Here is a 13403-nt window from a genome sequence, read left to right as displayed (position 1 = left end):
TCTCTTAACAACATGTGGGCAGGGTGGGTTCTTCCTTGGCTCGAGTATGAGGTCGAATGAAACATCATTTTACATAAGAATAACTTTTATTGAAGATTTGTACAACTGTATCTTACGGAATATTCTGGTTCGGAGAGCGGCAGCTGTGTCGTTTGTGAAGTCTTCTGCTGCTGCGGCGGCGGCGGCGGCGGCGGCGGCGTCTGATTACGCGCAGCGGTGTGTATCTCGTGTCGCTGTCTCGCCCAGTTGTCGGGAGACGCGCAGCGCGAGGTGGCCGGTTTAATTATTGCGAGCGAAGTCGTGCGTCGGATGATACCTTCGGAGTGGCGTCCCAGTGTTTCTCTTCTCTATGCGGCCGCGTGTGTTGTGCGTCGACCAGCGGAGCGGCGCGGCGGGGGAAGGCCAGTGTCCCGGACTCGAACCACGGACTCCAGCTTGCCAGTCTTCGGCTGTCAGGTCTTCATCCCAGCTCACAGGTGACTACTGATGTGAGGCCGTCTCCTTCCCGTCCTCACGAGTCACCCGGGTATGTAAAAACCAGACTTCAAATACCTTTTAACTTCTGTCTTCTGGCGCTGCGGCTGCTGTTTGCTATTCCATTACAGCGGCGGACTTGGTTCGTCTGTGCATGATGCAGACTCTTCTTACATGACGGTCTTCAGCACCGAAACTGACTGAAAACTACTGCTACTCTTCTTTTCTTCCTTCGTCTCTCATCTTCGTCTCCGTCTCCGTCCTCGTCTCCGACTCCGTCTTCGTCTCCGTCTTCATCTGTCTGACCCACTGCGTCTTGCTTATTTATTCACTTCAGTTTACTGGAGGTGAACGACTTCACGGTCATTGCCTCGTCTGTCACGTTGAAAAGCTTCTCGAAGAATCTTCTTAACGTCGGTCATTGGCTCTTGGAATGTAGGAGAGGGCTTTCGATCCCATGTGACGACTGAGAAACACGTGAGCCGGTCATTGCCTCTTCTGTCACGTTGAATAGCTTCTCGAAGAATCTTCTTTACGTCGGTCATTGGCTCTTGGGATGTAGGCGAGGGCCTTTGCTCACATACGACAACTGAGAAACACGTGAGCCGTTCGGGCGATGCCCTGACGGCTGAATCGACAGCGCCCGCTTATGTGGAATTTGCTGACTTCAGGGTCATTGTCTCTTCTGTTCTGCTGTTCGGCCCGCTGTTTGCGAGTATGTAACTCCCTAAACTAAACCAAGTTTTTCATTTATATCCTAATTTCTAGTTCACTTTGATTTCACTAATTTATTTACTTAAGTACCACTCAACATTCCTCCACCCTTCGGAGAAATTCGCCCTCGAATTTACCACTCAACAGTCTCCATGGGAGAATAGCAGCCTGCATTGCTGCGAAAGGTGGATATACACTGTACTAGTGCCGACATTGTGCATGCTCTGTTGCCTGTGTCTATGTGCCTGTGGTTCTGTCAGTGTGATCATGTGATGTATCTGACCCCAGGAATGTGTCAATAAAGTTTCCCCTTCCTGGGACAATGAATTCACGGTGTTCTTATTTCAATTTCCAGGAGTGTATTTATTTAATGCTGTTGTTTGTCATTCTCAACACTGGCTCTCTAACTACAATATTGGCGACCAGAAAGTGATTAGTAAAACGTGAAGCTTATAATTAGAATTCATAGTGCCCACTTCATCTGAGAAATACATTTATAGCTACAGCTTATAGCTCTGAGGAATTGGGAGATTGTCTGGGATTCATAATCAAAACCCATTCTCTCTAAAATGTTCACTATATTCTGAAAGTCACACACCAAAAAGAATTCACACAATCCAACTACCAGAGCAGTTCAGAGTCTAATGCGCTGATGCAACTATAACTGTGCAAATTAAATGTTTAAGTGAATGTTCGCCATAATTTGATGATAATGTTCATCAAACACCACGCTGATAATGGTAGAATGTCTGTCCTGCGGCGGCACGTGAAAAAACGACATACGCAAACTAAAGATAGATCATTAACGTCATCCCAAAATTAACACTTCACTCGAAAACGATTTCATGGTTACGCGTATCCCGAGTAACTTATTACTGCATCCGAGGCTGTTTATATCAACGATACCGACGCGACGCAACTCCCGGCACAGGTGGTGCGCTAATCAGCGTCTGGAGAGAACTGGGGCCTTCTTTTCTCGCGCAGCATTCTTACATATAAAGCCGCGGTGCGGACGGCTAAGGGAACGCCTGATCAAATCTGCTCTCCTGACTAGCCGCTGGGCTAGTAATGCACCACTTTAAGTTATCGAATAAATCATTGCTTCCTTTGCTGATAGCCGATGAAGCTTTCAATTTAATTGTGCAATCAGCACACAGGTAAGTAATCATAATAAAAGTCTGACGTGGCTAAGTCAAATATTTTGGGCGAGATAATTAATTTAATTACACTACACGCAGTAGACGAGCTCTGAACTTGCTCTTTGGAGATACGCTATAGCTATAGTTTTATAGCAATTCTGTTGAAACTTCTCAAATTTTTATGATTATAGCGGATATCCGTTCTACTTAAATTTAAAAATACTAGCTTTATTTATTCGCCTACTTAAACTATCTTGCTTCCTTAATTTCTAAGACAAAAACCAGAAAATCATGAATTTCAACTAAAATTTTAATTTGTGAGATCCAGAATACTGTTTCTACTAAATTATTATGAAAAAGGAATCTAAATATAAATTTTTAAGTTTCTAGCTCTTTTCTGTTGCGCCAATGATTTTTACAGAAAAACATCCAAATTTCGAAAATGGTTAAAGTTATTGAACTGATATCCAACACATATTGATTTTGTATTACACCTGACATGCTAGAAACGTTTCAGGCTATTTACTTCATTTTAAAGTATTGCGCAATATTTATGACGTCAGAGCTAGTTACAGCGGACTAGGCTGGCACACAATGGAAAGACTGCTGTGAATTTTATAAGGCGTGAGTAGGCTGCTTCCCTACACAAGGTACGATGTACCATAATAACGAAATTCCGCTCATTCAAGCCGGTTTATGTTTCCTCCGTTTCTCAATGTGCAATCTCAGTCGGTCAGTATGGGCCATGCCAAAGCCAAGTGGTGTGGGAGATATAAGTAATTTTCTTTTGTTTTCTTCCTTTGTTTTTAAAGTTCGATGGCAAGCGCGAAGAAGAAGCGCGCCGGTGAGGGTAAAAGGGAGCGGGCCGAAACTGCAATGAAACCAGCGGCTGCAAGTGTTGTGGAAGGCAAAATGTCAAGAAGAGCTGCTACCTATTGTTTTAACCTTCCTTGAACTACACTACAAAGTACATTAAAATCATTATAGGGAATCGGCTGACATCAATGACATTTCAGATGGAGATTTTATAATCAACATTTGAATTAAATTGTGAAGAAATGCTTGCACGCCCTATGAGAGATTTAGGTTCCAGCTTAAGGCCGATAGCAAAGATTAAGTTTCAAATGTTGGCTTACGACATAGCGAAAAAGTAAAACTTCGCCGTACATTTAACAGGGAAAAGAAATTGGCAAGTAAAGATTTCTATCAAAACTTTATGAAGAAGCACCAAGATCTGTTTTACAGAACACCTCACTCCCTAAGTTTAATCGATCACAAACTGAAAGGTTTTCTAACCAATTGCTTTTTAAATATTTGTACTTCTGATATACAAAGACTGATTTCTTTGTGTATACCAGAAACACTTTCGTTGTATGGCCGATACAACCCGACACTTTCCTTAACATCTCGAAGTCTACGTTTTACAAAATCTTTTCTCCCTGTGTGTTGTTTTGGTCAGAAATTTTTGCCTTTTACAGCAAATAAACATTCATGTTCTGCATTGTTTCAAAACAACAACAATAATTTTATCCAATGTTGAATACCCGTTTTGGCTTAAGTGTCCCATACTAGCCACCTCTCCCACAGTTTTTAATTGCAACCTTTCATAGTCTGCTGTATTCAGATTCTTCGCCAGACGATACCACGTAAGACTGAACGGGACCCATACATTAGACTTTGTATGACTTCATGATATTTTTATCTGTGAAAACTTATTAGTATCTACTGAGAACGTACTTAAGGAGACCGTTGTTCATAGTATTTTTCAACTTCAACCAGAAATGTTTTCCGTTTCCAAGATCTGAATAAAATATCTCAGTTCGAGCATTTAAATAAGTTGTTAATGACTAACAGTCCGAAAATAAAACACTTTTCTTAATGACCTTTTTTGCCTTTGGTGACGAGTATTCTTTTGATAGCAACAGTGCATCCCTTTCTCCTTCACGAGACACTTGAAATGTAAACTGAGAGTTCTAAAATATTTCTTTTGCTCGTGAAGCGAAGATAATGTGCGCGCAAATTTCGGAGTCGCAGCTGGAGATGTTAAATTAAAGATGTACCTCTATCACATGCTCGGGGTTTTTTCATGCTGTTTAGGCTGTATCAGAATGACTCTACAACCGATGTTCCTCAATTTTCTAATAAAACGTTTTTGGAAATTTGTGGTGAGCTCTTATGCGACCAAACTGCTGAGGTCATCGGTCCCTAAACTTACGCACTACTTAGTCTAACTTACACTAAGGACAACACACACACCCATGCCTGAGGGAGGAATCGAACCTCCGAAGGGGGAAGCCGCACGAAACGTGACAAGATGCCAAGACCGCGCGGCCAATTTTCTAACAATGCTAACTCTTTCTACATGAACGTGTTGTCTGCCTATGTAACGAACTGGAATCGTAAATGTTATGTTTGACAAAATAAAAGATGAAATTAATAGTTACTCTTACGAAAATCAGTGTTATTGAATGTGTGTTAGTAATGACTATGATTTACTTAACAAGAGATAGAAAATTAGAATGAGGTTGAAACTTCCTGGCAAATTAGAACTGTGTGCCGGACCGAGACTCGAACTCGGAACCTTTGCCTTTCGCGGGCAAGTGCTCTACCATTCGAGCTACCTGACCGCGACTGACGACCCGTTCTCAGAGCATCAATTCTGCCAGTACCTCGTCTCCTACCTTACAAACTTCACAGAAGCTCTTCTACGAACCTTGCAAAACTAGCACTCCTGGAAGAGAGGATATTGCGGAGACATGGCTTAGCCACAGCCTGAGGGATGTTTCCAGAATTAGATTTTCACTCTGCAACGGATTTTGCGCTGTTATGAAACTTCCTGGCAGATTAAAACGGTGTGCTGGACCGAGACTCGAACTCGGGACCTTTGCCTTTCGCAGGCAAGTGCTCTACCATTCGAGCTACCTGACCAAGACTCACGACCCGTCCGAACAGCTTCAATTCTGCAAGTACCTCGTCTCCTATCTTCCAAACTTCACAGAATGTCTTCTGCGAATCTTGCGCAACTAGCAGTCCTGGAAGAAAGGAGAGGTTATTTCTTTATACATCTGCTGATATAGTCGATCCAGAGAAAATGATGTTAATTTTCGTTTTCTATACGCATTCTGAGTCAGCAGGGAAATGTATATGCAATGAGAGAGATTTAAATTACCCTCGCTACGTTTCTGTCGTATCAGCCATACGCTTACAGACCAGAGACATAATTTACTTTCTGGGAGACTGTTGCAGTTCAGATATTACACTACTGGCCATTACAATTGCTACACCACGAAGATGACGTGCTACAGACGCGAAATTTAACCGACAGGAAGAAGATATTGTGATATGCAAATGATTAGCTTTTCAGAGCATTCACACAAGGTTGGCGCCGGTGGCGACACCTAAAACGTGCTGACATGAGGAAAGTTTCCAACAGATTTCTCATACACAAACAGCAGTTGACCGGCTTTGCCCCTTGAAACGTAGTTGTCATGCCTCGTGTAAGGAGGAGAAATGCATACCATCACGTTTCCGAATTTTATAAAGGTCGAATTGTAGCCTATCGTGATTGCGGTTTATCGTATCGCGACATTGGTGCTCTCGTTGGTCGAGATCCAATGACTGTTAGCAGAATATGGAATCGGTGGCTTCAGGAGGGTAATACGGAACGCCATGCTGGGTCCCAAAGGCCTCGTATCAGTAGCAGTCGAGATCATAGGCATCTTATCCGCATGGTTGTAACGGATCGTGCAAGACAACAACCATCTGTACGAACAGTTCGACGACGTTTGCAGCAGCATGGACTATCAGCTCGGAGACTATGGCTGCGGTTAACCTTGACGCTGCATCACAGACAGGAGCGCCTGCGATGGTATACTCAACGACGAACCTGGGTGCACGAATGGCAAAACGTCATTGTTTCGGATGAATCCAGGTTCTGTTTACAGTCTCATGATGGTCGCATCCGTGTTTGGCGACATGGCGGTGAACGCACACTGGAAACGTGTATTCGTCATCGCCATACTGGCGTATGACACGTCGTGATGGTATGGAGTGCCATTGGTTAGACGTCTCGGTCACCACTTGTTCGCATTGACGGCACTTTGAACAGCGGACGTTACATTTCAGATGTGTTACGACCCGTGACTCTACCCATCATTCACTCCCTGCGAAACCCTACATTGCAGCAGGATAATGCACGACCGCATGTTGCAGGTCTTGTACGGGCCTTTCTGGATAGAGAAAATGTTCGACTGCTGCCCTGGCCAGCACATTCTCCAGATCTCTCACCAACTGAAAACATCTGATCAATGGTGGCCGAGCAACTGGCTCGTCACAATACGCCAGTCACTACTCTTGATGAACTGTGGTATCGTGTTGAAGCTGCATGGGCAGCTGTACCTGTACACGCCATCCAAGCTCCGTTTGACTCAATGCCCAGGCGTACCAAGGCCGTTATTACGGCCAGAGGTGGTTGTTCTGGGTACTGATTTCTCAGGATCTATGCACCCAAACTGCGTGGAAATGTAATCACATGTCAGTTCTAGTATAATATATTTGTCCAATGAATACCAGTATATCATCAGCATTTCTTCTTGGTGTAGCAATTTTAACGGCCAGTAGTGCATTTGAGTCGGGCGCCACAGTTTGGTGGCCTGTTGATACGGCAATGTCACGATGTTACCAGCAACAGCGCGTCAGTAAATAAGGCGCGGTAACAAGTGTGACCCTTCATACTGCTGGGAGAAGATCTGCGGGAGAAACGGTGGCTATGAGACGGAGCCGTATTGCCCTGTGGAGTGGTGCGCGCCCTTCCAAGCTGCCGCTACCAGGGCGGGCTCTTTCTCCACTCTCGCGTCGTTGTCTGGCTCGGCCCGTTTTTTTGTGGCGGCGATACATTTTTTTCGTGTGAGTGCTGGCCGGCCCTGCTGCACCGTGGCGGGCTCGCGTCAACTTCCTTTTCCGGTGCGCCGCGGCTGGCGTCTGCCGCTCGCCCCCCCCCCCCCTCCCTCTCCCACCATCCAACCCCTTCCACCCTCCCCTCGGTCTCTCTCCCTCTGTCTGTCTGTCCTGTCCTGTCCTGTCCTCGGGCGGACTTCACGCACTTCACGCAGCGCGCCACGCACGGCGCTCCCCGCGCGCTCGTATTTTCGTCCAGATACACACACACGCACACACACGCATACACACGCACACACACACACACACACACACACACACACACACGCGCGCGCGCGAGGTGCGTGCGCACGCACCAGTCGTCGGGTTCCTCCGCACCAACTCAAATAAACGACGTAGGAATAGCTCACACCTTCCCGTTCTCTTTCTCGTTTTTGGCCCTTTGCGCCCGCGTATGGCGTCGCTATCTGGAGGTGGCTGGGCTCGGCTCACATTCCTTCACGGCAGCTCCCGCGTCCGCGTCGAAAAATAGCCGTGACGGACCGACACAATGAGCTGCAGGCCGCATCGAGTAGCCACCCGGTGGATCTCCGGTCGCTCTACGTGCAACACTTAAAACATGCCGTCGCTCTGAGGTTAATGGCCGGCCTTCGTCCCATACTCCTCCAATACGCGGCTTCTCCCGGCTCATTTTGTTTACGTTGAGTACTCATATAACACGTATGTCGACTTTAGAAGAGACATTCGATCATCACGGTGCAGTGAGTGGCCGGCCGGCCGGAGTGGCCGAGCGGTTCTAGGCGCTACAGTCTGGAACCGCGCGACCACTACGGTTGCAGGTTCGAATCCTGCCTCGGGCATGGATGTGTGTGATGTCCTTAGGTTAGTTCGGTTTAAGTAGTTCTAAGTTCCAGGGTAGTGATGACCTTAGAAGTTAAGTCCCATAGTGCTCAGAGCCATTTGAACCATTTTTTTGGTCATGCGAAACTGCTTGCTCTCCTGTTTCGTTGCACTTCTGCCGGGCGATAATTGGTGTTCCTATATCATCATCATGTTCTATTCCGCCCCGTTAGCTGAATGGTCAGTGTGACGGATTGCCGTCCTAAGGGGCCCGCTCAGGAACTGGGTGTTCTGTTGTCGTCATCATCATTTCATCCCCATCCGGCGCGCAGGTCGCCCAATGTGGCATCGAATGCAATAAGACCTGCACCAAGGCGGCCGGACCTGCCCCGTAAGGGGCCTTCTGGCCAATGACGCCAAACGCTCGTTTCATTTCATATTCCAGAATTTCTCTTTAACGTTACATTGGATAATAAGACACCCTGAGTCGTGATACTGGCCAACATCTTTGGGGATTTATAATGAAGACCATTGGCAGTGTAACCTGATGACATTCTTTCGACGAAACAAGTAGTGACGTAATAAATATTTGTCAAGTTCTTATTGACATTCAGATAAAGTTGATTTTGTAGGAAAAGCGGATGCCGGGCTTTCGTTGGAAGGATCCTAAGAAAGCGTAAATAATCCAAGAAAGACATGATTTACAAAACGCTTGTTTGACAGCTTCTTGTGTATTATTCATCAGACTGAGACTCTTACAGAGCAGAATTAAGGGTTAAAGAAGATCCGATGTTGAATGATACCTTTCGTCTCGCTATCATTTAATTGGCGTGAGAGCGTTAGGTAGATGTTCAACGGACTCCAGTGGCAGTCACTACAAAAAGGCGTTTTTCATTATGAAGAGGATTTCTGTTGAAATTTCGGTAGCGTACATTCGAAGAGGAGTCGGAGAACATATTACTTCCTCCTCAATACGTCTCGCGAAATGAACACCCACAGAAAATAAGAGAAACTGGAGCTCATGTGAAAGTTTACTGACAGTCGCTGTTCCCACGCAGAATTCACAGATGGAACAGAGGAGCGGGAAATGGTTGTCGTAGCAGAAGTACCTTCCACCACACAGCGTAGAGCTGTAGTGAATGTTTCACTATTCACATTACACACTTCTAGCGGTTGTAGGGGGTACTTAGTAGATTAGGTTTTACGTAGGAATCCATGTCCGGAATTTTGTTTTCACACAGAGAAGAGTTTCAACTTACCCTACCAGCCCTGTGGCAGTGAACGAGCAGATACCCTGAAATATATCGTATACGATGTATTGCATAAAAGAAGCGTAGAGAGTAACTTGGTAATGTTCGCAGAACACATGTTCCACAAGTGGCGGCCGTTTCAAAATAGAACCGCAAGAGACTAGAAATAAATGTAAGCTTTAGAAAGGACAAGAACAAACACCTGAAAATAAGCAAATTTTCTCGCTTGTTAGGCAGAAGTGCCGAAACGTCGATTATGAGGAACGTGATGCGAGCTCACAACATGGAAAACCTTACCTTCAATGTCAACGACGTAGAAAGCTTGCTGACTTGCACCTACAAATTGTTTAGGGGCACAACCAGACGTTTTGCACTCCGCCACAACTCTGGCGATGCAGTGATCCCAAAGGGGTGTATCAACAGTGTGCAAAGTGAAGAAAGTTTTCCAGGCCTCAAACGTCGTCATTAGTTCCTTAAAAAAAGTGCTGCATAACATTTCTGCTTGTCGTTTTCTGTGAAGCTGCATAGGTCGTGCGTTATATTTTGCCTTCTATTAAAGCACAAGACACTTCTGTAGAGGGCGTTTCGCCCATTACCGGTGTTTCGAACAGTTTTGAAGAAACCTGACGCAGCAGAAGGACTCCGTTCAAGGTTGGAAAATGTATATGCACTAGTATGCTACCATAAATAGATCTTCATTAATGCAAGCGGACCTTCCTGTCCTTTTTTTGACAGCTCGTATACGAGATGCCGATCCGAGAGCGGGGTGTCATGGCGTTTAGTAAAACCTATCGCCTCACCCCCCCCCCACCCCAAAAATGAAAGAGGTAAAAGCATTGGACTAATCACTGATACAAACAAACTATTATGTTTATACTAAAACATTTCAAGTATTCATTATAATTATCTTTAAAATCCTAGGCAAATTTGGCTCGTTAAATGTACTTTAATGTAAGTTAAATATGGGGATGGTTCAGGGAAAGCGACTATAAAATACAGCCAATCCTCCCACCACCAGAAACGAACCCAAGATCGACTCCTATCATATATCCCAGAGCACAGTTGAGCCGCAACCAAGGACCTCTGCATCTAGACACTGGCTTTCGTGGATACCTCACTTCACTTACTGTCCCAGTGAAGTTCGGAAAAACAGCAGAAAGTCAGACGGTAATTCATATTTAGATTCCCACTCTCATTTCGCCTATATTTTCGAAAAATATTTTCCGAAAAAAAGGAATGTTCGCAGCCGTTTCTTCGGAGAAGGAAAGACAAGTGTTTTAAATAAAAAGAGTAACCCCTAGTTTTCTAAAGTTTTTAGGCATATCTAAGTGGTGCCTGTCTTTGGTGACCTACATTTTAATATACATTGAACACAAGGACGAAATTTAATGTTATTATTAAGAGATGCAAGAGTTTTAGTTTACTTGTCGAAGTTTCATTGAAACAACATATATTCATAATCAGAATTCAACCTTTCTATTTTGGTCCCAATGCTCCCTCAAATTCTGGCGAACCAACGAAGAAGCCAGAGCTAAATCCGACCTGGAAAGTTTCTTAGTTGCAGTTATGACATGCATGCTTCATTACGCTCAGGTTTTCTGTAGAACATGAAATACACCATACTAAAAGTTCCGAGACTGATCCATTCCTGGCGTATAAGCGTCGCTTTTGCGGCAACCGTGGTAGCAGCTTGAACTACACTCCTGGAAATGGAAAAAAGGACACATTGACACCGGTGTGTCAGACCCACCATACTTGCTCCGGACACCGCGAGAGGGCTGTACAAGCAATGATCACACGCACGGCACAGCGGACACACCAGGAACCGCGGTGTTGGCCGTCGAATGGCGCTAGCTGCGCAGCATTTGTGCACCGCCGCCGTCAGTGTCAGCCAGTTTGCCGTGGCATACGGAGCTCCATCGCAGTCTTTAACACTGGTAGCATGCCGCGACAGCGTGGACGTGAACCGTATGTGCAGTTGACGGACTTTGAGCGAGGGCGTATAGTGGGCATGCGGGAGGCCGGGTGGACGTACCGCCGAATTGCTCAACACGTGGGGCGTGACGTCTCCACAGTACATCGATGTTGTCGCCAGTGGTCGGCGGAAGGTGCACGTGCCCGTCGACCTGGGACCGGACCGCAGCGACGCACGGATGCACGCCAAGACCGTAGGATCCTACGCAGTGCCGTAGTGGACCGCACCGCCACTTCCCAGCAAATTAGAGACACTGTTGCTCCTGGGGTATCGGCGAGAACCATTCGCAACCGTCTCCATGAAGCTGGGCTACGGTCCCGCACACCGTTAGGCCGTCTTCCGCTCACGCCCCAACATCGTGCAGCCCGCCTCCAGTGGTGTCGCGACAGGCGTGAATGGAGGGACGAATGGAGACGTGTCGTCTTCAGCGATGAGAGTCGCTTCTGCCTTGGTGCCAATGATGGTCGTATGCGTGTTTGGCGCCGTGCAGGTGAGCGCCACAATCAGGACTGCATACGACCGAGGCACACAGGGCCAACACCCGGCATCATGGTGTGGGGAGCGATCTCCTACACTGGCCGTACACCACTGGTGATCGTCGAGGGGACACTGAATAGTGCACGGTACATCCAAACCGTCATCGAACCCATCGTTCTACCATTCCTAGACCGGCAAGGGAACTAGCTCTTCCAACAGGACAATGCACGTCCGCATGTATCCCGTGCCACCCAACGTGCTCTGGAAGGTGTAAGTCAACTACCCTGGCCAGCAAGATTTCCGGATCTGTCCCCCATTGAGCATGTTTGGGACTGGATGAAGCGTCGTCTCAGGCGGTCTGCACGTCCAGCACGAACGCTGGTCCAACTGAAGCGCCAGGTGGAAATGGCATGGCAAGCCGTTCCACAGGACTACATCCAGCATCTCTACGATCGTCTCCATGGGAGAATAGCAGCCTGCATTGCTGCGAAAGGTGGATATACACTGTACTAGTGCCGACATTGTGCATGCTCGTTGCCTGTGTCTATGTGCCTGTGGTTCTGTCAGTGTGATCATGTGATGTATCTGACCCCAGGAATGTGTCAATAAAGTTTCCCCTTCCTGGGACAATGAATTCACGGTGTTCTTATTTCAATTTCCAGGAGTGTATAAGCATCTGAATGTGCATTCTACTAGATATGCAGTGTACGTGCGTCCGTAATTTGAAACGTTGTTGTGTGAAAAGTCACAACAGAGCAGTACACCAACAATCTCTAAATCAAGTGTTGAAGACATTCTCCGGAAGAGGAGAAGAGTGGCTGCAAAGTTTGTCTCGCACACTTTGAATCTAGAATTAAAGAAGATCAAACTCATGTGCATGCCTGCCGCAACGTGATTGAAACGAAAAACTCGAATATTTCTTTTCTGGACAAATCAGCACGGTTGACTAAATTTGGCGTTATCAATACAAACCTACTTCTGAACGGCAGAGTACAGAATGGGTCTCTGATGGTTTTGCAACACTGAAGAAAAAGCGAATGTGATGCGCGAATTAAACCACGCTGTCTTTTCTGACAGTTTCACTTAGCTGCCTGAGCTTTCCGTGCGTTGTATTCAAATGGTGGGAGACTATTTAGGACACGCGCGCCATTAAAAGCAACGAATTGACTTTTTGGACTGACTTGATGTGGGAAAATAGCTACAGCCGTACGCTAATATTTTAGTTACCAGTGTGAAGTGTGAATAGTACTTAAATTTTATAGAGATTAATCATTATAAGGAATGGAAAAGGAGAACAGTAATGTGAACATAAATTATTTTGCAAGTGAAAGTAATTTGGACAGTTTTCTTCCACTTGGTGTCTAATGCGTTCTGTCTTATAAATTAACCTTCGATACAAATATTTTGGAGCCACCGACATGGACGAACTGTCTTTGTAAAAGTCTCATTGTGAAAATTTTTCTCTCACTTTCTTAATCAGTTGCGCAACGGCCTTGTCGCAGTGGATACACCGGTTCCCGTGAGATCACCGAAATTAAGCGCTGTCGGGCGTGGCCGGCACTTGGATGGGTTACCATCCAGCTGCCATGCGCTCTTGCCATTTTTTCGGGGTGCACTCAGTCTGGTGATGCCAATTGA

This window comes from Schistocerca nitens, chromosome 1 (assembly GCF_023898315.1).
Source record: "Schistocerca nitens isolate TAMUIC-IGC-003100 chromosome 1, iqSchNite1.1, whole genome shotgun sequence".
NCBI classification, from domain to species: domain Eukaryota; kingdom Metazoa; phylum Arthropoda; class Insecta; order Orthoptera; family Acrididae; genus Schistocerca; species Schistocerca nitens.
Note: the sequence above shows the minus strand (reverse complement) of the source record.